This window comes from Panthera pardus, unplaced genomic scaffold, assembly GCF_024362965.1.
Source record: "Panthera pardus isolate Hobbes unplaced genomic scaffold, ASM2436296v1 HiC_scaffold_16, whole genome shotgun sequence".
Taxonomy (NCBI): domain Eukaryota; kingdom Metazoa; phylum Chordata; class Mammalia; order Carnivora; family Felidae; genus Panthera; species Panthera pardus.
The window spans coordinates 134,461,672-134,486,434 of NW_026526721.1; the positions used below are offsets into that span (position 1 = coordinate 134,461,672).

Sequence of the window (24,763 nt, forward strand, 5' to 3'; positions counted from 1 at the left end):
GACATGTCAATGATACGTCTGCATTCTCATTCTCATTTTATCTCCATTCCTTTGAAGCTGAAGGAAACTAGCTTCGTATTTCTGTGATTTTAGTTTTTATGATATTTCTCTTTATCTTTGAAGGTGAATTTTTACTCCATTGAGAACCTGGCAACTTGGCAATTGACAGCTTAAAAATTTTTTTTTAATGTTTGTTTATTATTTTTGAGAGAATGAGAGACAGAGCATGAGTGGGGGAGGGTTAGAGAGAGAGGGAGACACAGAATCGGAAGCGGGCTCCAGGCTCCGAGCTGACAGCACGGAGCCCAACGTGGGGCTCGAACTCACGAACCGTGAGATCACGACCTGAACCTAAGTCAGACGCTTCACCGACTAAGTCATCCAGGCGCCGCTTGATAGCTTTTTTAAATGAAAGATTTCCATTTTTTTTTCCCCCAGCTCAGGGGAATTCTTCTATTAATTTTAGGTTATTCCAACATTGCATCTTCCTCATTCCTTACTGGAATTCCTGTTAAATAGAAATTGAAACTTCTGAATTTATTCGTTATTTTTCCTAATGACTTCCTCATACTTTCTGCATCTTTATCCTTTCAACGTGTTATGAGAGAAGTGCTTTGTTTGATCTTCCAGGTCACTAATTTGCTCACCGGTTGTGTCCATGCTGAATAACTGGAAACCATGAAACCTAAAAAATTGGAAATTATGAAAATTTATAAGAGCTTTCTTTTTTAACATTGGGCCACAGATTCACCAGCCCTATTGGATTTTATATGCCAACGTTTATATCTTCCTCAAATTCCTGACTGAGCTCATTTACTGTTTGCATTCTTCCTGTGCTTCCAGCACTGCCATGGATGTATTTTACTTTTATTTTATTTTTTCCTCTGTGATTTGGAATGGGAAGGAAGCTAAGTTTTCATCAACCATCTTAAATCTGGAATCTGTTTATTGGTTCTAGTACGTCTCAAGTTTCACGTTAGTCACTGGGTGGGTTAAACAGACACGTAGAGATCCCAATCAGGCAGAACATCATGAACATCTCAAACAGCAAGGAAGTTCCTCTGAAGCACACAGGAAAAGGTAGGAGACAGTGGACAGAGTAGTCTGAACAACAAGTTGTGGCCACATTGTTAAGGCGCTTTTCTGTATGCATTCGGAAGGAGTCTGGATTTTGTTTTATAGGCACTAAGGAGCTAACAAGGGATTAAAAGATTTCAGGAAGAGGGGCGCCTGGGTGGCTCAGCTGGTTAAGCATCCGACTTCGGTTCAGGTCATGATCTTGCAGTCTGTGAGTTCGATCCCCACGTTGGGCTCCGTGCTGACAGCTCGGAGCCTGAAGCCTGCTTTGGATTCTGTGTCTCCCTCTCTCTCTGCCCCTCCCCAGCTTGCTCTCTGTCTCTCTCTCTCTCTCAAAAAGTAAATAAAAAATAATGAAAAAAAATTATAAAAAGTTTTCAGGAAGATAATTTTGTCTATCCTGTGGAGGATGGAGAGGAAAGAGGCAGGACTGAAAGGGAAAGCCATGTAGGAGGCAATTGCTATAGTCCAGAAGGATCATTATCACCTGACCTAATACGTTCCATGCACTTTTATTAAAAAATGGCATGAAATCTTACGTAGAGAGCTACAGGAATTAACCAACAACCACAAGGGTTACTTCTTTGTATTTTATTTTTTGTTGCTTTTTTCTTATCTGCATTGTAGTCAAAAAGAGAACTGTCAGTATATTTCTATAACTTTACTGTTACATGTCATATGGATTCAGATCACATATTTCATGCATAATGGATACATCATGGGGCTGCTAGAAGCTGAAGCTGTATTAGGAGTGTGTGGATAATTTGAATATTGGTGGCAGGGAATCACGATCAATTCCACATTGTGAACCCAGGTAGCTAGATGTGCTATCGAGAGGGTGAGACAATTCATCCCTAAACTCCAAGGCAGAGTCCCAAATATGTGACGGGTAGTTAAAAGAGGACAATGTTCCCTGAAGAGCAAGGGCATTTCTAGTTCCAGCATAACCCCATTACTGTAGTATTAGAATTTACAAACAGGGTCACGCTTCTCTGACTAGAAAGGTAGACACTGGGAAAATTTAATGAAAGTGTAGTAATAAAAGTGATGAAAGTATTTGCTCCACTTGTAGTCCTGCATCTGACAAAGCACTGAGGTCATCCTGGCAAGACCGATGTGGAGCAGGTGCTGAAATTTAAATGGATGAGAAAAGTGGTCTAGATGCAGATCAGTAATGGAGGTGGATGAAGTCATCAAAGAAATGGGTGTATAACAATGTATTACGAAAATGCCTTTCAATTGTCTCTTTCAAATGTTCCTAATGTCAAATGTAAGGCAGAGTTTTCAGAACCAAAATCTTGGCTGTAAAGTGAATCCAGGTTTGTTTTTCTTTGTTTCAGGCTGATGTCTTTCGTTAAAACAATTCTTATAAAAGTGAGTTTCCCCACGTGCATATCGCAGTCTGTAAACTGTCAAACAAAAGTGTTTCTACAGCGTAATGTACCGAAGTAGGCATATCACTATTAACAAAAATATATTTGAAAACAACATTCTAAATATTGTAGTACAATTTAAAAATTGCTTGAAATTTGCACCATGAATTGATACCAAATAATGCTGACACTCAACTTGATCTATTGGTAAAATGAGTTTTACTAAAATATGTTTTTGACTTCTTCAGATAGTACGTATACAAATTCACCGTAAGTCACTGAGTGTGAATTGTGTGCCCACCTTGTACCAGCTACCACGCAGCAAATCAGATAAAATACCCCTCTCTCGAGGAGTTTAGCTTCATTCTCAGGTAGGGAGACAAATGATAAGCAATAAGCATTGTAGATAAGTTAAATAGGAAGAAGTGTTATGAAAAAGGTAAAAAACAAACAAACAAAAGAAAACAAAAACCAGCCAAAGTCAAGGGGTTCAGGAGTACGGGTGGGATATTTCAATATTAAGTAGATCTTCTGGGTGGGCCCCACCAAGCAAGAAACGTCTGAGTGAAGACACAAAGAAGGCCATACAAATAGGAATATGAATTATTGCCTTACGTACTCCACAAAGAGAAATTTGTTTTCATGGAGAAATTAGGATTTATCTTCTCCTTAAATTAGCAAATCATTTTGATTTGTCAAAATCCCAAATACACATTGACTCCAGCACATTCCCTCAAATATACTGAAGTTCCTTTCACATTAATGTCTAACTACTTCTTTTGAAATAATTTCAACATATTACTATGCGTAGTAAAACCAGCATTTGTCTATGCCTCTCAGAATTTAAGATGTAGGTACTCCACTTAAAAAAAAAATCTTATATATATCAACCCACCAGGTACCGTGCCTCTGAAATGTTTAAATACATCTGCAGCCACATCTGGAGCCGGACTATATCTGAAATTGTAGAGGTTCATGATTTCTTTTAAAAAAAAAATTTTTTTTTTTAGCGTTTATTTATTTTTGAGACAGAGAGAGACAAAGCATGAACGGGGGAGGGTCAGAGAGAGGGAGACACAGAATCTGAAACAGGCTCCAGGCTCTGAGCTGTTAGCACAGAGCCCGACGCGGGGCTCGAACTCACGGACCACAAGATCATGACCTGGGCCGAAGTCGGCTGCTTAACCGACTGAGCCACCCAGGCGCCCCAAGGTTCATGATTTCTAAGAATGAGTAACGTGACATAGGGATTTTGAGTGGCCATAGGACTCAAAATATTTGAAGTCTTTTAATTTCTTAAATTTCAATAATTTTTTCATTTGAAATATGCAACATGTGTTCCCTTTCCACGTGTGCTCATCTTCTACCTGAACAATATTTGTTTGCTGAGGTTATAAACGCCTCTGCAATGACAGCTTTATAGGCAGACAGCAGGTTCAGTCTGATTGCACTGAATAAGGAGTGGTGATTTGCACTCACTCTTTCATGAGATATTAATTTTGGAGGTTATTGGAATAAACCCTATGCATTATACAGGTTTATCACTTTTATTTAAAGATGTTTTCTTCTATGACTTTCTGATTATTGTCCTGCCGTGCTACATACCAAACTACCTCTTCTTTATTTAGTGATTATTTTAAGGAGCTGTGACCATCGCGTGCCAACTTTTTAATTTCACTGATTAAAAGAAAAAAAAAAACCACCTCGTTTTCTTAATCACAGTTTAGTTGGCCTTGCCTAGCTCAGCTTGCAGTGGGGGCACAAAGAATACGAAACTAGTAAGCAATTTGTACTTTTTAAAAAAAGTTTTGAACATTAAAAATAAATGTAAAATTGTCCCCAAATAAGCAATACTCATTAAATGACGAAGTTGTATTTTATTTTTTATTTATGTATTTGTGTTCTCAGAGAGAGAGAGAGAGTGAGAAAGAGAGGGCACAAGGGGGCTCGAAGGGCAGAGAGAGGGAGGGAGAGAGAGCAAGAGGGAGAGATAGAGAAGCAGGGCTCACCTGAAATGGGGCTCAAACTCAGGAACCATGAGAACATGACCTGAGCCAAAGTCAGATGCTTAACGACTGAGCCACCCAGGTGCCCCAAAGAAGATGTTGTATTTTAAATAAATAATTCACTGGAGAGCCTGGGTGGCTTAGTCAATTAAGTGTCCAACTCTTGATTTTGGCTCAGGTCACGATCTCATGGTTCTTGAGATCTAAACCCCACACTGGGCTCCACACTCAGTGTTTGGGACTCTCTTCTCTCTCCTCTCTCTCTGAGGTACACTCTCTCTCTCTCTCTCTCTCTCAAAATAAACTTACAAAATAATTCAAGGGAAAGAAATATTTTATGTCTTTTCTTTGAAAATCAAGTACTTATTTGTGTTCTTCTGTTTGGTTAGGAGAATGTGTACACTTACCTGAAAGAATAGTACTAGATTGTTCCTGTTAATAAGCCCAAAGGAAATAGAAACATCAGTGTTTGCTCAGCTCTGTTCAGGTCTTTGCTATGTGCTACGTGGAGGAAAGGTGCCAGAAAACTTCCTTGCCTGTGAGTGTGTGTGTGTGTGTGTGTGTGTGTGTGTGTGTGTGTGTGTTTCAGTGGAAGGGGGAAAATAAATTCCAACCATACTGTAACTTTGTAGCACCTGAACATAGTGTGTCATACTACCCTTTCTCTTTTCCTTACATGTTGCTGTACATGTTTGCCGCTGTGGGTATGTGATTTCTTATGTTAGCTTTTCTTGATGTGGTGACACATCTTGCAGTGAATGACCTCCTGGGTTTTTGTATACATGCAACCAACACTCATGTTATGCTTCGCGAAGATGTAATAATTTTCAATGTTTAAAATCCAGTTATTATGCTGTTACTTTTTTAACCCCTACTGTTTGCTCAAGTCCAAAAATAGAAACAAATAAGAGGAGTCTTTTGATCTGGTTGAACTCATAGGTTATTGGTGGAGGCTAAGGGGCTGCAGACATTAGAGTCATGATGCACTGATAGACGGAAGCCCCAGTTACTATGAGACCAGGTAGTTCAAGAAGGAAAAGTGGTCGGGATAGGGAATTTCAAGGAAAACCCAGTGGAGGAGGTAGAGTCTGAGCTGAGTCTCAGGGGAAAAAAGCAGGATTTAGTTAAGTGAAGAAGGTGTAAGGGAGGCATTTCAGACAGAGAGAACAAAGTCTACAAAGCAAGGATGCAAGAAAGAACATTTGAAACACTTGTCCTTGTTAAATGCAATGACATTTCCACTCACAAAAACATAAGCAAAACTGAGATGCCAAGTTCAGATGATTGATATCCCATTTCACATCTGAATTATTGCGAAATCCTTAAATACAAAATGTGTACTCCCTTGCCATTTTTGAAAAGCAGAATGTTTGAATATTTTCCCTTTTGCCAAAAGTAAACTCTTCTTCATAGTGAGCTAAAGGTTTCCTTAATTTTCCTAAATATACTCTATTAGAAAAAAATACAGATTTTCCGTGGTCAATAAATCACATGAGCAATTTTATACATTTCTTTGGAATTAACAATACACGATGGGGAAAAATTCTGCTTTGGTCTGGAGCCATCTTCCTGAGTCTGCTAGCAAATTTGAGACCCTCAGGCCTTGACATCTGAGATAAAGCTGCCAACCGCATCAGAAACTCAGCAGTACAGGATGTTCTCTCTCTCTCTCTCTCTCTCTCTCTCTCTCTCTCTTTCTCTCTCTCCCTCTCTCTCTCCCTCTCTCTCTCAAAAGTAAATAAACATTCTTTTAAAAAGAAAATAACATTTAGATATTTTCATTTGGTATACTCAGTCCAGAGCCTGTGAACTCATTCTTCTGGGTCCAGGTAACTGTCACTCAAGGTGTGATCTTAGACTATCAAGGTCAAAATCACTTGGAATGTTTCCAAAGAGTAGAAATTTCTGCATTTCTCTCAGGGTCTATTGAATCAGGATCTGAATACGGGCCCATATGGCATCTTATCTGCAAGCCCCCAGGTGATTTCTGATGTCTTCTAGAATTTGCGAACCACTGGTGTAGATCTTGCATCCACTTTGGTCCAGGGTTAAACTTTTAAGGCCAAAAGTAAGTGAAAACCAGTAGTGTATGTTTGATTTGATCCACTGAGCTTAAGAAAATTATTTCCATAGTTTTCCATAGTTCAGAATTGTAGTCCTTCTTGATTTCAAGATTCCTTCTCACCATTATGGAATATACCACAAACATCACAGCTTTCTTTTTGCACATACAATACTTTCAGAAGTCCAAAGCTCACTTTTGTCAAGCTTGAGGCTATAACATTTATTTCTCCCTGATACATATCAATCTGTCTTACAGAATTTTTTTTTATTCTTTATTGATTTATACCTCTCAAGCTTCCGTTTGCCTACAGTTTTTCTTTTTTTAGTATTTTGGTATTTATGATGGGCACTTAAATCTATTTAAATTATTTCTGAACTACATCTCTCTTCGAATGCCATAAACATTTTCTTGTATCACCAAAATGTCTAGGGTTCTTTTTCCTCTACTTCTGATTTTAAAAATGTCTCTGGGGGTGCCTGGGTGGCTCGGTCGGTTAAGTGTCCGACTTCGGCTCAGGTCATGATCTCATGGTCCTTGGGTTCGACCCCGCATCGGGCTCTGTGCTGACAGCTCAGAGCCTGGAGCCTGTTTCAGATTCTGTGTCTCCCTCTCTCTGTGACCCTCCCCCGTTCATGCTCTGTCTCTCTCTGTCTCAACAATAAATAAACGTTAAAAAAAAAATTAAAAAAAAATGTCTCTGGTTACTGTTCCTCAATATGGTATTTGCCCATGAGATCTTTATCTCATTAGACAGTGTGTTAATTCCCCTTGCTATGTTGTAAAAATCCTTCTTGAATTCTCCTTGATTTATAACTGGAACAACTAAGAAGCAGGGGCAATTTTTTAAATGTTTTCTCCCATTCTCTGACTTTCCATGACCAAGTGAAAAATGAATGGGCATCACACTGTAAGGACGTTTTCCAGTCTGATCAATGCTAGGAAATACAACATATATGGGCTCCTCAGAATTATGTGTGATCACATAGCATGCCAGAATGGAATCCAGTCCTCTCCATTTCTTCCTTCCGAACTGTTGTCTTACCCTATTTTCCAGCGTTCAATTAGGAAGTAAAAACTGCTAATGAGTATCATGATCTAAAGAGTCTATTATCGGAAGACCATGCACAAATCTGGGAGAAGATGAAGAGAAGTCCAAAAGGAAGACTTGAACGATCGGATAAAAAAGCCCAAGCAGCCCTTCCGACACACGATACAAAAGAGCAGATGATGGTTTGTAGGAAATTCTGGAAGCTAAGCATGTCCAGATGCTGAAGTTGTTTTATGAAGGAGAGTTGGCCAAGAAAACTTGCAAGCTGTTGCCTCTACTTCAGGTGGTGGGTTTGCAGTAGCTGTTGAGCAGCAGGGCGAGCAGTTTGGAATAACTGGACACAACGTAGCGGGTAGAGCGAGGATATGATGGCATCCACAGCCATCTCTGCATCCATGGCACCCATGCAGTTCTCACTGCATCTGACCATGAAAACCTCAGAGCATAATGGCTGTGGCTTCAGTTCCACCTTTCAAAAATGTCCTGTGGGTTTCTCTTTTGGTTAGCTTTAATCTAGACCCATACGTGAAAGGAAGTTCTGGGAAGATTCTTCCGGCATAACCAAGTTGACAAGTTATCAATACAAAACCTCCACAGTCGTTATCTGTTTGACGCATATGTGTTTATTGTTCTGGCATGATGTTTTATTTTTCACAACGACAGCCACGATTTTGTTTTAACTTACTTTAAAACAGACAGAAAGCCATTGCCTATACACTCTTCCCCTTCTACCTTGTACACCGTTGATACTGTGCAAACATACTTTTCCCTAACGGATTTGGATGAAGATCTGAAAAATTGCTATCCAACCTACACATACGCTCTTAAGAAGCTGTATGAAGTCTCTGGTGGCACTAGGAACCATGTCTTCACGACTCTACCCACAAGTCACTCTCCTGTCTGGATTCGATCCCCCACGTTTCATACAGAAGTCTCTTAATTATGTCCAAACCAGGGAACCATTTTAGTCCTTGCTGCGTAAGAAACCACTCCAAAACTTGGAGGCTTAAAATAAGAACAACTCCGATTTCTCTTGATTCTATAGGTTGGCTGGTTGTTTCCTCTGCTGGTTCCACCCAGGTTCACTCATGAGGCTGAGTTAGCTGGAGGACCATCTGTCCTGCAGAGTTCAAGACGGCTTCATTCTTATTTCTGGCATTGGTGCTTGCTGTTGGGTGAAGCATCTTGTCTTTGTTTCGTGTCCCCTTTGATCTTCCAGTAGGCTAGACGGGCTTCCTTACACAGTGGTCTCAAGACAGCACTCCAAGACAGCAAACTGGAGCCTGTAAAACCTCCCAGGTCCTAGCTTCAGATGTCACATTATGTCACATATGCACATTCTTTTTATGAAAGCTTTTTGCAAGGCAAAGCAAGATTCAAAGGGATGGAAAATATTCTCCACCTCTTATGAGAGATGACAAGTGTTTGTGGTCATGTTTTTCAAAGTACAGTACCAAATTAAAGTCGAAATTATTTTACAGTTAGTGTCTTTAGTAAGAATCTCCCCCCCCCCCCACCGCCCATACATGAGCACACGCGTGCGCGCACACACACACACACACACACACTACACAGGAATTCTTTTATCAGTGATTCTCAGCTGAGGTGATTTCATTCCCATTTTTCCCATGGGACATTTGGCAATGTCTAGAGACATTTTTGATTCTCTCATCTGATGGTAGGTTGCTACTAGAATCCAGTGGGTACAGGCCAGGAGTATTGCTAAAAGTCTCGTAATTCTCAGGACAGGTCCTGATAACAAAGAATTATCTGGTCCAAAGTACCAATAGTGCTGAGATTGATTAACTCTGCCTTCTATGGAATATAATTCTAGCAAGTTGCCAGAGTAGAACTTAGGTCAAGAATAATACCTCAAGGTATTCTTTTTACCCAGTGTGAAATGATTTAAAATTTTGAAGGGATCATAAATTTCCTTTTGGATGTAAAGGGACTTTAGGCATTCTGCCTTTCTAACATTCATTATTTATGAACAAACCATTTTAGATAGAATATGAACCACTCAAACCCTTCTTTAAGATTCTAACTGAAAACAAAACTTAGATTTTTGAGACTTTGCCTATTAGTTTTAATTTCCAACTCTCATTCTGGCTTCTAACCCAAACCTAAGGGATGTGTGTAGACACACACACACACATACACACACACACACACACACACACACACACACATGCACACACACTCAATGTCTTAGCTATTTCTGTAAGAAATCTTTCAAGGGCTTTCCCACATTGTTTTAAAGCTGAAAGTATGTATTAATGACCAAAGCCCTTGTCTCATTAACTCAAGGATAACAATTTACCTAGAACGCTGTGATCTCTCACACTGTATCTATAGATATGGGCTGATAGAAGTGATAAAACCTGCAGTGGATTCTCCACCACACTGTCCTTAAGGAGGCTTAAATTTTCAAGCTTTCCCCTCCAGAACAAAGGAGAGTGCAATTTAACTCAAAATGAGATAAATTGGTAATAACGCAAAACAAGTTAGAATTGCACACAACAAGAAATTGGACTTCCTTAGGGCAGAGAAAAATAAAAAGGCTGAAACGGGAAACCATGGAGAGGTTCTGTGCTGAATTTTTAAATAAGAATTTAAAAACCAGAAGTGGGTGAGTGATGCGCCATAGCTCTGGTTCATACTCCAATTCCAGTTCTCGAGCTGCTCTTGGCTGGGACCGTCACCAAGTTTACTTATTCACCTTCTCCCCCAAACACATCCCCTGAAGGTGTGATCACAGGTATCTCACCTTATCAGCAAGGAGGTACTCACACTTCCTCCCATGTGACAGAGGCTGTTTGTTTTTGCCCCTGCTCCAAAGCAGTGCTTACTAATGATGGTAGAGGGGTAGATATTTGAATGCCTTCACAGACATTTACTACACCAGCTCAGGCCTGAGCATTCTTGTGTAACTGAGAGCACGAGGGAGGGGTGGAGGGAGAGAGACACACACACACAGAGGGAGACACAGAGAGACAGAGAGAGAGGAAATTCTCGTAAATTCAAGAATCCATTAAGATCAACAAAATAGTTCCCCTAATCTATGGATGACACCAAACTCACAGCTATAATTAAGATCACTTTAGTTGCCTCAACAACAGATTAATTCGTCTTTTCAGCTTAAGGGTTGATGTCATGAAAGCAATATTTTACTTGAGAGAAATTGCTGAAATCTGTTTGCTTAACAAAGCAATTATTGATAACTTGCAATGGCTTACTGCTGCCCAACTTATCAACTGGTTAGCAAAAGCAGTCTCACGTCTCAGTAGTGATGTGTGCTTCTGTTTCAGGGAAGACTGGCAAATAATATTTTTTCCTAGAGATAGATCAGAAGACAATGAGGCCTTAAACTATGAGATGTCCTATCTGCATAACGTGGAGGGGTTACCCGAGTACTAACTAAACACACTGTGTGAGTTTTCTGCCTCAGGAATCTTGACCCTTGACCTTCGATCCATTTCTCACTTCAAAATAACAGTGATGGATAATGGAAACAGATGTCTTTGACTTGTGGTGTCACAGAAACAGTATCTTCTCCTTCGAAACCTTAACATATAGGTATCGTCCAAGGAGCAGATAAATGAACTCCTTATGAAGTGCTCTCAGAATGCAGACATTCCCTTTGCAACCACAACAGAGAAACAGAGGCATCCCAGGCAGGCCTTCGTCAGCCTTGAAGTAGCTATTTTGTTTTTTCTTCTCCACACTCAGAAGTAGATAGCAGCTTCTGGTGACATTGGTTCATAACTTGAGTTCTCGAAATTATACAACACTAGTTCTGAAGTTATTACTGCACCTAATTCCCAAGGTATAACTACACTCAAATGACTCACAAGGAGAGCTGTGCCCTTCAAACCACTTTAAGGCATTTCTTCCTTCAGATTGTGGCAGAGAGAATCGTGCAAAATTAAGACTCCTTTCCAACAGCCATGATAATACCACCTGACATTTATAGAGTGTTGCAGCTTTTCAAAATCCATTGCATTTCAAATGCATTGCAGAGAGAGGCAGTATAGTGTAATGGTCAAAACCTGGCTTTGGGGTCAAGGTGACACATATTTTCAGCAATGTAAAGGCTCAGTTTCTTGATCTGTAAAATATTAATATTAGCACCTAAGGTGCAGCGTTATTATAAAGATTACATGTATGTAAATAACTTAGTCTTGTGGCTACACCCTAGTTAGCATGCATAACTGATAGCTATTATTGGTACCACCGTAATGCAGGTGTCCTTTTCACCATTTATGTTTCATATATTTAGACCTTAAAATAGTCATTATAGATTTATTGCTAAAGCACAGAATTAAAAAAAAATCTACATCAGAACCGAAGTCCCTGGAAAATTGGCTCCACATTCCTGCAAGGGAGCACAAAAGAACGAGACAGGCATTAGGATCATCTATGACCAAATGAACCGCATTCTCATTAAAAGCTCCTCCAAGATCATGGGTTCCAGCTGACATCTTCTAAATCCTGTCTTCAAACATCAGAAACACAGGCTGAAAACATTGAAGTTATCAATTTTAAACTAGAGTCTAAAATTTGTAGAGTGCTGACAGAGCACCAACCAGTGCTCGAAAAGATAGACGATGCTTCCTATTTTTGTACTTCATGCCATCAGGAACACCTTCTTCAGGATCTTTTTCTGAGGTGCTAATTCACTAAACAAACAGCACGCATTACCCCAGGCACCAAATCCTTCAGGACGCTCCCAAGGTGCCCATATTCCTTGGGAGAGTTTGGGGGCCACAGAAAGCCCAACAACTGTTTCAGAACCTGCCACCTGGCGTGCCAAAGAATTACGCACAAGAAAACCCTGGCGGGGAAAATGCAAGATGCTAAACTAAGCATCTTAAAGAATAGATGTGAAAGGACTTAAAAGCTTTAAACCACCCAGCAAAATTCAAATTAGAAATGGATAGGTAGTCACATAAAGGATTTGAATTAAAATACAGAAATAACATACTGAAGCCTGACATTCTGGGGTAGCAAACCCATTCACTGATTCTGAAATGGAACGCTATTCTGATACTCCACATCTCATAGAAGTCCCGAATGCCAAAATTGGAACTTAGACGTGTATAAACCAGGGGGAATCCTTTAAATGATAGGCTCTCCTTGAGCATTTAAAAATATGACAGATCTTAAAAATTACATACATATATATTTCATAGAAATGCATCAAATTTGTGGAAAATCTAAGCCAATGTTGCCCTGAGAGAGGGCAATCAAGGAGAGCAGAGGAATCTTGAACATGTGTGCTCAATCTATTTATAGGCTGGAAAGGGCAAAGAATGTCATACCTGGAGTGAATTTGCCTTTAGAACTTTGAACCATTTCCTTTTTGTTTTCTCCCAACCCTGGCCACAAGCGCTTTCTTTTCTTTACCTTTTAGCTTTTCATTGAGAAAACTTGAGAAAAAAGTGAGACTTCAAGAGGTTGGTTTGAAGGTTGTAAGTATGTCCATCCAATGTGTTTAAGAATACTCTGCCATTTTGCTATTTCCACCCTTTCCTTCCCTTATGTCTATTACTATGGCTTTGGGTCTGGTGTTAAAATGTTAATGTGTGTGTGTGGGTGGGTGTATGTGTTAGACGGCTCTATTATTGGAGAATAATGTTCCTGAGATGGCATCACAGATGAGGTCATATTATTTAAGGAGTTGTGCTAATTATCTTGGTATGTTTTGCTTTAATAGAGATAAATATATTTATCCTCCAAGGTTTTCTTGACAACTATAACTTTCACTTAAGGTTTGCTTTTCTCTGACTCTTATATACCTTCTCTCCCCACCTCCGTAAACATGCACGCACACACACACACACACACACACACACACAGACACGCGCACATACACACACACACACACATTTTACAGTTCTGGAATGTCATTTTTTTTCAGAGTCTTCTAAATCTTTTAACTCTTCTCACTCTTTCTTTCTCTTTAAAAAAATTTGTTTTTCTTTCTTTTCCCAGGACCTGTATGAACCCCACCTAGAGTGTCCCTCTAATCCTCTTGCTTATTGCTCTAGTCATGAAATGTAATTTATTCAGTAAGCTTGCTTTTTTCCCCTCTGAGAATCTCAAAAAGGAAAAGTCATGAAAATTGCTTCTCTTGGTCAGCATTTCCACATGTCAAAGCTCTGATCAGGAAAGAGAAAAGAACCAATCTTTCTTTTACATGGGAATTGAATGATCTATACAAATTAGTTTGAAATTTGGGACAGAAAGAAGATTATTGGAATTTTTAAGTTTTTTTTTTCTTTTTTTCCTGAAAAGAACTGGTTCTTGAGGACATCATCTGGAACAGAGAGTGCATTATGATTTTTAAATAATTATGAAGGTGACCTGAGTAAACCTTTGATTCTAGAAAATTCCTTTGTAGAGTTACTGTAAATATTGACCAGTAGTTCATGAGTCGTGGGGATAAACAAGTTTTACACGAGTCATTCACAAGTGCCTTAGTGAACAAATTTTACTTCAGAAAGGACATGCATGCCCTATAGGTGTTCAAATTATGGTATGCTGGGAATTCCAAGATGTCATCCGAATCTGAAAACACTATTGTGATGCAGTAATGCTGCCATCTGCATTTTGAGGGTCTATTTTTTGACAAGGAATCTGAGTTTTCTGGCAAGCAGGATGCACATCAGAGTACACAAGAGCCATGTCTTGGTGACTTCCGCCCGAGAGCACATGCACAGCTTCCTGTTTTGGTCTGATAGCTTCCCCTGGGCTTTCATAGATGCAAAATTACTCACAAAGAGATGGGTTGCCCGGGCGAAAAAGTAGGTGTCTTATTTTTGGAAAGCTTTATTTCATATTATCGTTGTCATCTTAGTCTACTAAACCTATTTCCTCTTATATTTTACACTGACACTTAAAATGTCATTTCAACTGCTTGTAGGAAATACTGTTTTTCCTCCTCTTAGGCCGATTCCTCTTGTTATCTATTTTCTTTTTTCTCTCTTGGTGCTGCTGTAATATTACCACTTGATTTGCTTACAATATGAATGACCAGCTAAAATGTCTTATGATATACGGGGTTAATTCATTTGGTCAGCCATTTAAAAATATTTGTGAGCCTTTCTTGTCTCCACATGTATATATACCCTGGTACAAAGATGCTTCAAATGTTCATTCTGCTTTCAAGTGGTTTACAGTTTGGGTTGGGAGTTATACTTACAGAAACTGTAGTACAAAATAAAAAATGATTGGCTCCTAAAAAACGTAAAGGTGAAGTACTATGAGGGATTTTCTCATGTTGTTTTTTGGCCATTGTAGATCTTCCTTGGTGAAGTGTCTGTTCAAATCTTTTGCCCATAATTTCTCATTGGATTTTTTTAAAAAAATTTTTGAGTTGAAAGAGTTGTTTATATATAGTCTGGGTATAAGTGCTTTGTATGTATGTATTTATTACAGGATGTGGCTTGTTTATTCATTTTCTTAAGGTTAATGTTGATGAAGTCCACTGTATGTATGTGTGTGTGTGTGTGTGTGTATGTGTATGTGTATGTGTGTGTATATATATATGTACATATATATATATACCTATAGATGTGTAGATATTTTTATTTATCTGTCAAAGGAATTTTTGCCTACTCCAGAGTCATGAGGATATATTCCTGATACTCCTGTGTTTTTTTAATGTCTAGGTCTACATCATAAATCATTAAGGGAAATGTACTTAGAGAGACGCAAATCAGAGCCAATAAGTTATCACTACACACTCACCAGAATGGCTAAAATTAAAGAAAAAACTGACAATACGTACTAAGTGTTGGCAAGGATGTGGAGTAACTGGAATCATCACATACAGATGGTCCCCAACTTTTGATGGTTCAATTTAAATTTTCGACTTTACGATCAGGCAAAAGCAATATGTGTTCAGTAGAAACAGAACTTCAAAATTTGAAATTTGGTCTCTTTCCAGTGAGTCACAGTGACAGGATCCTCTCGTGTTGCTGGGAAGTGGCATCGAGCTGAAGCTCCCAGGTAGCCACATGGTCACTAGGTCAATATCGAGTACACGTACAGCAATTCTGTTCACATGTGATCATTTTGTTTTCCACTTTGAGTACAGTATTCAATTAATTATATGAGATATTTCAACCCTTCATTATAAAATGGGCTTTGTGTTAGATAATCTTGCCCAGTCGTAACCTAACATTGGGTGTTCTGAACACATTTAAGGTAGGCTAGGCTAAGCTTTGATGCTTGATGGAGTAGACATATTAAATGCATTTTCAACTTAGGGTATTTTGAACTTACAATGGGTTTATCATGAAGTAACCCCACTGTAAATAGAGAAAATCTGTACTGGTAGTCGGAATGTAAAATGACGAAATCACTTTGGAAATCAGTATAACTATTTCTCATATAAATAAACATACACCAATCCTATGGGTTAGCATTTATACTTTCAGGTTTTACCCAAAAGAAATGAAGACATATGTCAACAAAAAGACTTGCATAAGAATGTTCATAGTATCCTTATTCATAACAGTCAATCATTCATATGTCTGTCAATAAAAGGGTAGATAAACAAACATTGATTTTTTTTATACAATGGACTATTACTCAGCAGCAAAAAGACATATAATACTGATATACGTAAATAATCCGGATTATTTTCAAAATGCTCACTAAGGAAGCCTTCCACAAAAGAGTGTATACTGTATGATTTCATTTATATGAAATTCTGGAACAGATAAAATCCTCTTGTGACAAAATAAATCAAAGCAGTAGTTACTCTACAGGAGGGGGTGACTAGAACAAGGAAGGAGAAAACTTCCTGGGCTATTGAAAGTGTTCTATGTTTTGACAGGAGAGTGAGTTGACACAAGTGTGTAAATTTGTCAACACAACGGATGCACACTTACATTTGTGCATTTCATTGTATATAAACAATAGCTCAATAAAAATGGTGACAAAAGCCCAAAAAGCCCAAATTTAGCAGCTGATTGGTCAGAAATATGACATTTGGGTTTAAGAGTGGTTTTTGTACTCAGAGCACCCTGAATTCAAATTATAGTTCTAAAAATTATTAACTATATAAGTTTGTGTAAGTAATATAACTTCCTTGAACTTCAGTTTTCCATTTGCAGAACTGGAATAATTTCTTCTTTCAAGAGATGTTGTGAGAATGTTTGTAAAGGGCTAGTCACAAGGGCTGGCATACTGTGTTAAATTAATGCCACTTGAATAATTCTCCTTTTTTTCCCTTTATTTTTTCTTGTTATTATTGAGTGAAGTGTCAAATACAATTGTGAGGTTTTGAGGTACAGTGTTTGGGAAGACGGTAAATTGTCAACAGAAATACAGAACACACTGGCAAGGTCATACCTGAGAGACAATATAATGGGTTCTCTTTTGAACCTAATGAATTTGAGTAGAGTTGTTCTGAATGGAGTTGGCAATAAGGGGTCTGGAATTGAGGGGAGAAATCAGAAATGGAGCTTTGGATTTGAGCTGTGATGAACTGGTAAACCAGTTTTCCCGGGGCGGGGGGGGGGGGGGGGGGGGTGGAGGTCTGATAGGCGGTATTTGCTGATTTCCGTGCTGTGAATACTTCCAACATGGCCAGTTTCAAGTTACCAAACCAGTTTGCAAAATTCCTGAGTATTTACCAATCAGCTCTCTCCAGCTGGTGCCTGCCAGCTCGGCTCTCATATTCTAGTAGATCTGAGTCATTTGCTGAAGCAGAGCAGGGGAGAGAGAAAAATCTTTTCTCATCTTGTACCAGGGCCTCTTGCCTAGAGGATAACAATGCATTTAAGTTCTTTTGCTATGGGTCCCCATTTCTGAGTGTCTCTCCGGGGCTCACACCTTTTTTCTGCTGTGGAATGGAAACACCTTACGTCCACTGCTTTTAAAGAGGGCCTTCACAGCACAGTGGTTTATCCACTCTCCGGTTAACATAATACAGTTTCTTTATCCTTTTATAATACAGAGGCTGCTCTTTCCAGGGATATCCAGCAGGGACGTCAACCTGGAGGGGTTCAAGCATAGCCCTAACCTGTAGAAGGGCAACTAACTCTTCCCTCACTGCCTCAGACAGCATCCTACGCTGGGGTCCTCCTCACTTAAGATTTCCCTTCTCCCTTGCTGGAGAAGAAAGGAACACTTTTCAAACTGAGTTTGTCATCTCTGTCTCTCATCCAATCCCCCATCCAGTGCACAGGTCTGTGTTTGCATGAACTGCAGGTGTAGACAGGGTTCAAGTCTCTTTCCATGGGTGTTGGAACAGTGACAAACCATGGGATGAGGTTAAGCCCGTATTTAATGTAACTGAGCTGTCCGTGGCTATATGGACACTTTGTCAAGAGCACATGGGTACTGGGGTGCCTGGGTGGCTCAGTTGGTCAAGCATCCAACTTCGCCTCAGGACATGATCTCGCGGTTTCGAGCCTTGCATCGGGCTCTGTGCTGGCAGCTCAATTTGAAAAAAAAAAAAAAAAGGGAAAGCACATGGGGACTAATTCTTAACCCATTGGCCAGCTAAAATGCTCCATTAAACATACATTTCCAGAAATTTTTTGTCCCAAGAATAAGTATTTTTGCACAGATGTTTCTTTACATTATTTATTATAAAGCTAAACTCAAACAACCTAGGTGCCCACATTTCTGTATGAATATATGACATACCCATTTAAAATAACATGATATAGTCCTTAAAATTTCTTATGAAAATTTTTTATTCACGTGAAACATATTTACACCACAGTGAACTATTTGCCATTTTAAGTGTGTTAAAATAGTAAAGAGAAATCACTGGAAATAAATTTCTTTCTTTTTTAAATTTTTTTTAATGTTCTTTTATTTTTGAGACAGAGAGAGACAGAGCATGAACAGGGGAGGGGCAGAGAGAGAGGGAGACACAGAATCTGAAACAGGCTCCAGGCTCTGAGCGGTCAGCAGATCCGGACGCGGGGCTCAAACTCACGGACCGTGAGATCATGACCTGAGCCGAAGTCGGATGCTTAACTGACTGAGCCACCCAGGCACCCCATGGAAATAAATTTCTCAAACTACTTACTGATTTTCTTTTGGTGGTCAGATTATGAGTGGTTTCCTTCTTCTTCACTATGTGTTCATGAACTTTTTCAAAATTTCTGCGCAACGAGGAAAAAAATCTCTCTCTCTCTTTTTTTTTTTTAGTTTATTTATTTATTTTGAAAGAGAGGGTGAGCAGGGGAGGGACAGAGAGAAAGGTAGAGAGAGGATTCCAAGCAGGCTCCCTGCTGCCAGTGCAGAGCCCAACGCAAGGCTTGAACTCACAAAACCATGAGATCATGACCTGAGCCGAAACCAATAGTTGGATGCTCAATCGACTGAGCCACCCAGGTGCCTTGCAAAAATGTCTTTAACAAAAATTTCTTCGGGCTCCAGAGTCTGCACTCGTGTTCTGATACCTTTGGTTTATCCAGTCCAATTTTCTAAAGTTAAAAGTCCATTTGAAGTCCACATTCAAATTTTTTCTAAAACACATAAGACCTACGTCTTGTGTCATAAAACCAAGGTCTTTCAGTCATGTTTTGTAGTAGTGTTACTTCTTTGGTTATTTCTTTCTACACTTCAAGAAAGGAGGGTAGATAAAAAAAACAGGAGCCTAAGTTTTCTTCCCTGCGAAGCCCTTTTAATTTGTAGGTAATTCAGATCTTCAAACCTTCAAAAAGATGCATTTCAATATTCTTGAGTTGTATTTTCCCAACATTTTATTATGGAAAATTTCAAGCGTCCAAGAAAAGTGGAAGGAATGTTGCAGTGGATACTCATAAATCTACCGGCTAGATACTGTAATTAACATTTTAATATATTTGCTTTACCACATATGTATTTGTCCATCCACCAGTCCATCTTATTTTTTGATATGTATCTGAGTAAGTAGCAGACATGAAAACATATCACTGTTAAATACTACATCATGCATATGTTTAGCTACAATTCAATATCTTTTACATTTCTTGTCTTTCATGGTAACATTTATATGCAATGGAATGTACAAATCTTTTTTTTTTTTAATTAAAAAAATTTTTTTAACATTTATTTATTTTTGAGAGACAGAGAGAGACAGAGCATGAGCGGGGGAAGGGCAGAGAGAGAGAGAAGGAGACACAGAATCTGAAGCAGGCTGCAGGCTCTGAGCAAGCTGTCAGCACAGAGCCCGAGGTGGGGCTCGAACCCACAAACCGCAAGATCATGACCTGAGCCGAAGTCGGATGCCCAACCGACTGAGCCACCCAGGTGCCCCAAATGTATAAATCTTAAATAATCATTCAGTGAGTTTTGACAAACCATATACTTGTCGCCCAAATTCCCAGGAAATTCCCCATGCTCCTTCTCAGTAATCCAGGCACTGACCCTCCCAGAGCTGACCATTGCTTCTATTTGATTCTATTAAATAATTCTTTTTCCAAGTCTAGAACTTCATATTAATGGAATCATATACCACATAGCCTTTTGTGTCTGGCTACCTTCACTGAGCATAATGTTTTGGAGATTCACCTCTGTTGTGTTTCTTGTACAAGACTTTTTGTAGACATCTGTTTTTATTTCTTTTGGGTAAATACCTAGGGATAAAATTGCTGTATTATAAAGCGGTATACATTTAGTTTTATAAGAAACTGCTCAACCTTTTCCTAAAGAGGTTGTACCACTTTATATTCCCACCTACAATTAATGAGAGTCTCATTTGCTCCATATTCTTGGCAACACTTGGCATTATCTGTACAGTCAGTCTTTTTTACTTTTATGTTTTCAAATTTTTGTCCTTCTCATGGGTGTGTAGTATTAACTTGTAATTTTAAATGTGTAAACACTTGGTCGGTTTCTTTGTTGTCCAAGTGGGAAAAAAGGCAACAGCCAAGTTTTACTCCAAGAGACCCAGCCTCACTGAGTCTATAGAACATTGAAATTGGCACAGCTCCAGCATTTTGTAAGAATAGATTTTTCTCCCATGGGGAACTCTCTTTTCTCAACACTTGAAAGGTATTTACTATAGGCTCCCTTTATAATTATCTGCAACATGATAGTTGGTCCTCTCCTCCCAAAGCCTTCTCTTCTGCTTCTCCTATGTCTCTTTCTCCTTGGACCACGGGTAGGGATTACAGAGTTGTTTCATATATTCCAGATATCTCTGTTAGGTAACTTGTCACATGTAGACATTTGTGCCCATCCATGTCTCATCTCTCCTCTTAAGCTATAAACATTTTGAAGGAAGGACAATATTTAATTTACCTTAGCACAGTCCCCTGCATATGGTGTGTGCTCACTGGACATTTATTGAATGGGTGATTGAATGGGAGGTGATGGAGTAGTTTTGAGCACAGACCCTGGGGTCAGACTCCACTACCTATGAGCTGTGTGATCTCAAGAAGGTTACTTATCCTCTCTGAGCCTCAGTTTCCATCCAAAAAAAAAAAAAAAACCAATGAGGACAATGAGAATACTTACCTTGCTGAACCCAAGTGGCAATTAATGAGATAACTTTTAAAAAGTGCCTAAAGGGGCGCCTGGGTGACTCAGTTGCTTAAACTTCCGACTTCAGCCCAAGGCATGATATCACGATTTGTGGGTTCGAGCCCCACATCAGGTTCTGTGCTCACAGCTTAAAGCCTGGAACCTATTTCAGATTCTGTGTCTCATTCTTTCTCTGCCCCTCCCCCGCTCATTCTCTCTCTCTCAAAAATAAATACTAAACATTAAAAAAAATAAAAAAAAATAGAAGTGCCTAGAAAAATGTTTAAAATGAAGTAAATATATATAAATAAAATGAGGCTCTTATATACAACATCATAGGAAAAAAACTGGCTTTCTAAACCTATATCCATCCTGTGATATAAAAAAATTTCCTTAAAAAAACACAACACAAAAACAAACCAACAACAAACAATTGCAAGCATTTAACCCAAACTAATTCTTCAAGTACTCTAGTCATGTGATTCCAGAATTTGGTGAACAGTCTATTTACCTGCTATAATTCTGTAACCTTTGATCACATGCCTTTCACCCTTTAGACTAGGCATGTTCGTAGCATTTAAAAAATAAAATATTGGGTCTTACATTGTCTTTCTTGAAGTACCTTGATCAGAGGTCTGCAATATTGGGGATGAAAACTTTATTCCCCTGTTCCTTTTAAAGAGAAGGACAATTAAATCCTTAATGGTCCCAACTATCATTTAACTTGTGTTACATTGAATTGCTTTACATAAGAAAAGAATGCATCTTTAACAATAAAGGAAACAGGAAGCATTGATATTAACAGTAGTTATGGTCGATAGGACCTACATGTTCTGAGAAGTCATGCTATACAACCTTTAAAGAAGGCTTAGGGAGGGACGCCTGAGAGGCTCAGTCAGTTGAGTGTCTGATTCTTGATTTCCGCTCAGGTCATGATTCCAGGCTTGTAGAATTGAGCCCTGTGTTGGGCTTGTGCTGAGTGTGGAACCTGCTTGAGATTCTCTCTCTCTCCGTCTGCCCCTCCCCTGCTTGCACGCTCTCTGTCTCTCTCTTAAATAGAAAAAAGTTGTTTTAAAATGATTAAGAAAGAAAGAAAGGAAGGAAGGAAGAAACAAAGGACTTAGGGATTTTTCTACTGCAGGGATTTGAAAAGAGAAACATGGAAGGGTCCTGAGAGCAACTTCCTGAAGAGGAAAAGGCTAGATGATTTCCCAGAATCTACAGTACCGTATCAGTGATGGTATGACTATCTTTTTCTTCACTGGGCTGGATTTCCGTAAGGAAACATTTTATTTTCTGGAGTCAGAATGCATGTGTTTGTCTCCATACAACACGGAGAAAACATGCCCATAAAATCAAAAGAGAGCATTGACCACTGTGACCTGTTAACATGTTTCTCTGCCTCTCTTCGGATGAAAGATTTCAAATCTCATCATTAATGTGGCGAGAAGTATTGAATTGGAAAACACTAATATTGTCTTTCCAGATCGATTCATCCTCGGTTTGTCACATCAGAGCAAGAGAGGAGATATTAATGGTCACCTTGGCTGTTTTCTCGTGACCTCCAACATGCCTCACATTTTAAATTGAATCCGGATCGGGGTGTCTGGGAGCAGGGAGTGGAGATCCACAGGGTGCGGAGTAAAGTAAAGGCTAGATGTGTCCTCTTGGTATTAAAAGAAGGCTTTGCAAGCAAAAAAAGAAACGGTGTTTGGTAAAAATGAGTGCCGTTTCCCCCTGCTTCGGTATCTGCTTGCTTTCACAATGGCCGCAGTGTTTTTCTTTACCAGGTAGGTGGCCTCTCCATGTATCGATGAGGCGCTGCGTGAAAATGTGCCTCCTTATGTCGGAGGGAAATTTGCTTTCACTCCTTTCCCCGGCTCTCTGTGCCTCCCTTTGTTCTAATCATACACGTGAGGAGAAAAGCCAGTGATGGCAGCAACCATTTTCTTCTCCAGCCACTTTTTGGAGTTAATAATTCACACGGATCTTTTACAAACTCTCATTTTATTCTTAGAAATGGCCTTATTGCTAACAGTCTGCTCTCCAGTTGTACTTTATCAAGCAGCAGATCTGTTGTAAAATGTGATGACTGGATTTCATCTGTTTTGCCACCCCCTAAGAATTCATTGCCCACAGTGCTTCGACTGCTGTTATAAGAGACGGTTTAATTTTTGTGGTACATTGATTGATAACTGGGCTCCCTGGTAACATGGCCTTCCTTGAATAGGACCGCTGTTTTCTAGGTCTCAGATCCCCTGAAGATGCTACATAACTCCCTGTATGAAACAAATCTTCCACACCCTAATAGTAATATCCCGAATCCCCAAGTGAACAGATCGCACATGCAAGTGCCTATCGGTATCTTTATGCCTGCAGGTGACACAGATATGGGAAGGAAAGTCCCCCAGGTCTCAGATATGATGGAATCAGAGACACAGAAAGACAAACAAACAAAATGGGAAGACTTGCCACGATTCCGAAAAGTTGTCTAAATTGGTCTCTATCGAGTAATAAAATCACAGGTACTTCTTCACTCCTTGACTAATTTTCTTTTGCTTTCAGGTGAACGATGTAGAATCCCTGCTATGTATCTTCAAATTAAAAAAAAAATAATAATAACAACAAAAGAGAGGCGAAAAAGAGTTTGCAGAGAGGAGAATTGTAAAAATCAGAAAAACAAAGGGCAGGAGGATTGGGCTGAAGGTTTGGAATCACCAAGCTGTGGGACCCATGTTACCATCAATTTATGAAAACGTCATTTAAAAAAAATTCACATCATTCTCTTTGATATGTCAAGGTCAAGAGACTTCATGTTTGCATATACTTCGAAGAAGGGGACAATGATAAAGGTTCTAATAAAATCAGCACTACTGAATATGATATGCCCCGATTCGAGAGACCCCCCCCCCCCCCGAAAACAAACCACCAGAGTCCAGAGCCAAAGCCAAGCGGCAAGGGTCGTTTATTGCAGGTTCGAACCCGGTCCTCCGTGCACTCGTCGCCAGTGACGCAAGAGGCCCCGAGCAAGGATCTTACAGCTTCTTTTATAGACAGGCACAAACAAGTTAGGGATTTTTTTGAGGTTACAGAGTTGTTATAGGTTGACATTTAAATTTGAACGCTCAGCAGAACTTGATTGGTTCCCACCTTTATTTCAAACCATTCAGCAGAACTTGATTGGTTCCCGCCTTTATGTCAGACTACGACTGGGCGCGCCCTGGCTGGTTTCGGGAACGGCGGGGGAGGGGAAAGATCTTTTCTTTGCAGTTGTGAGTACACCTGGTAATTTTTCTCTTAGCCTCTCAAATAGTGTATTTGCTAAGCCCACTTCATGGAAGAGAGTTGGCGGGGGGGGGGGGGGGGGGGGGGGTGGGGGGAAGGGGGAGGCGGTGATTGGTATAATTTCAGCAGGTAATTTCATACAAAACAACTTCTTAACAGCCTACCGTGCCTAATGATTTGAGTGAAATTCATTTCTTCCCAATTAGTGCATGCCTAATACACACGGGAGCAATGTTAAAGTTGGAAGGTCACGAGTTCTAGCCCAACATTTTACGTTGCTTTGGTAATGATCAGGCATGCTCCTCCTGTGGCCATTCTTGTATCCATTCCCAGAGCAACTCTTATTGGTCTCATCTTCTTCTTATTTTGGGTAAATGAGAAGGGTTAGATAAAACGATCTCTGCATTTATTGAGCATTGTTTATTCATTC

The 24,763-nt window shown here is 39.5% G+C and overlaps 1 long non-coding RNA gene across 1 annotated transcript; it reads left to right on the top strand.

Moving 5' to 3' along the window:
• Positions 1 to 14,310: 14,310 nt before the first annotated feature.
• On the top strand, positions 14,311 to 23,584 carry LOC109258224 (uncharacterized). Its single transcript, XR_002076235.2, has 3 exons — positions 14,311 to 14,375; positions 15,521 to 15,582; positions 23,428 to 23,584. It is a non-coding gene; the product is annotated as an uncharacterized LOC109258224 (long non-coding RNA).
• Positions 23,585 to 24,763: the final 1,179 nt, after the last annotated feature.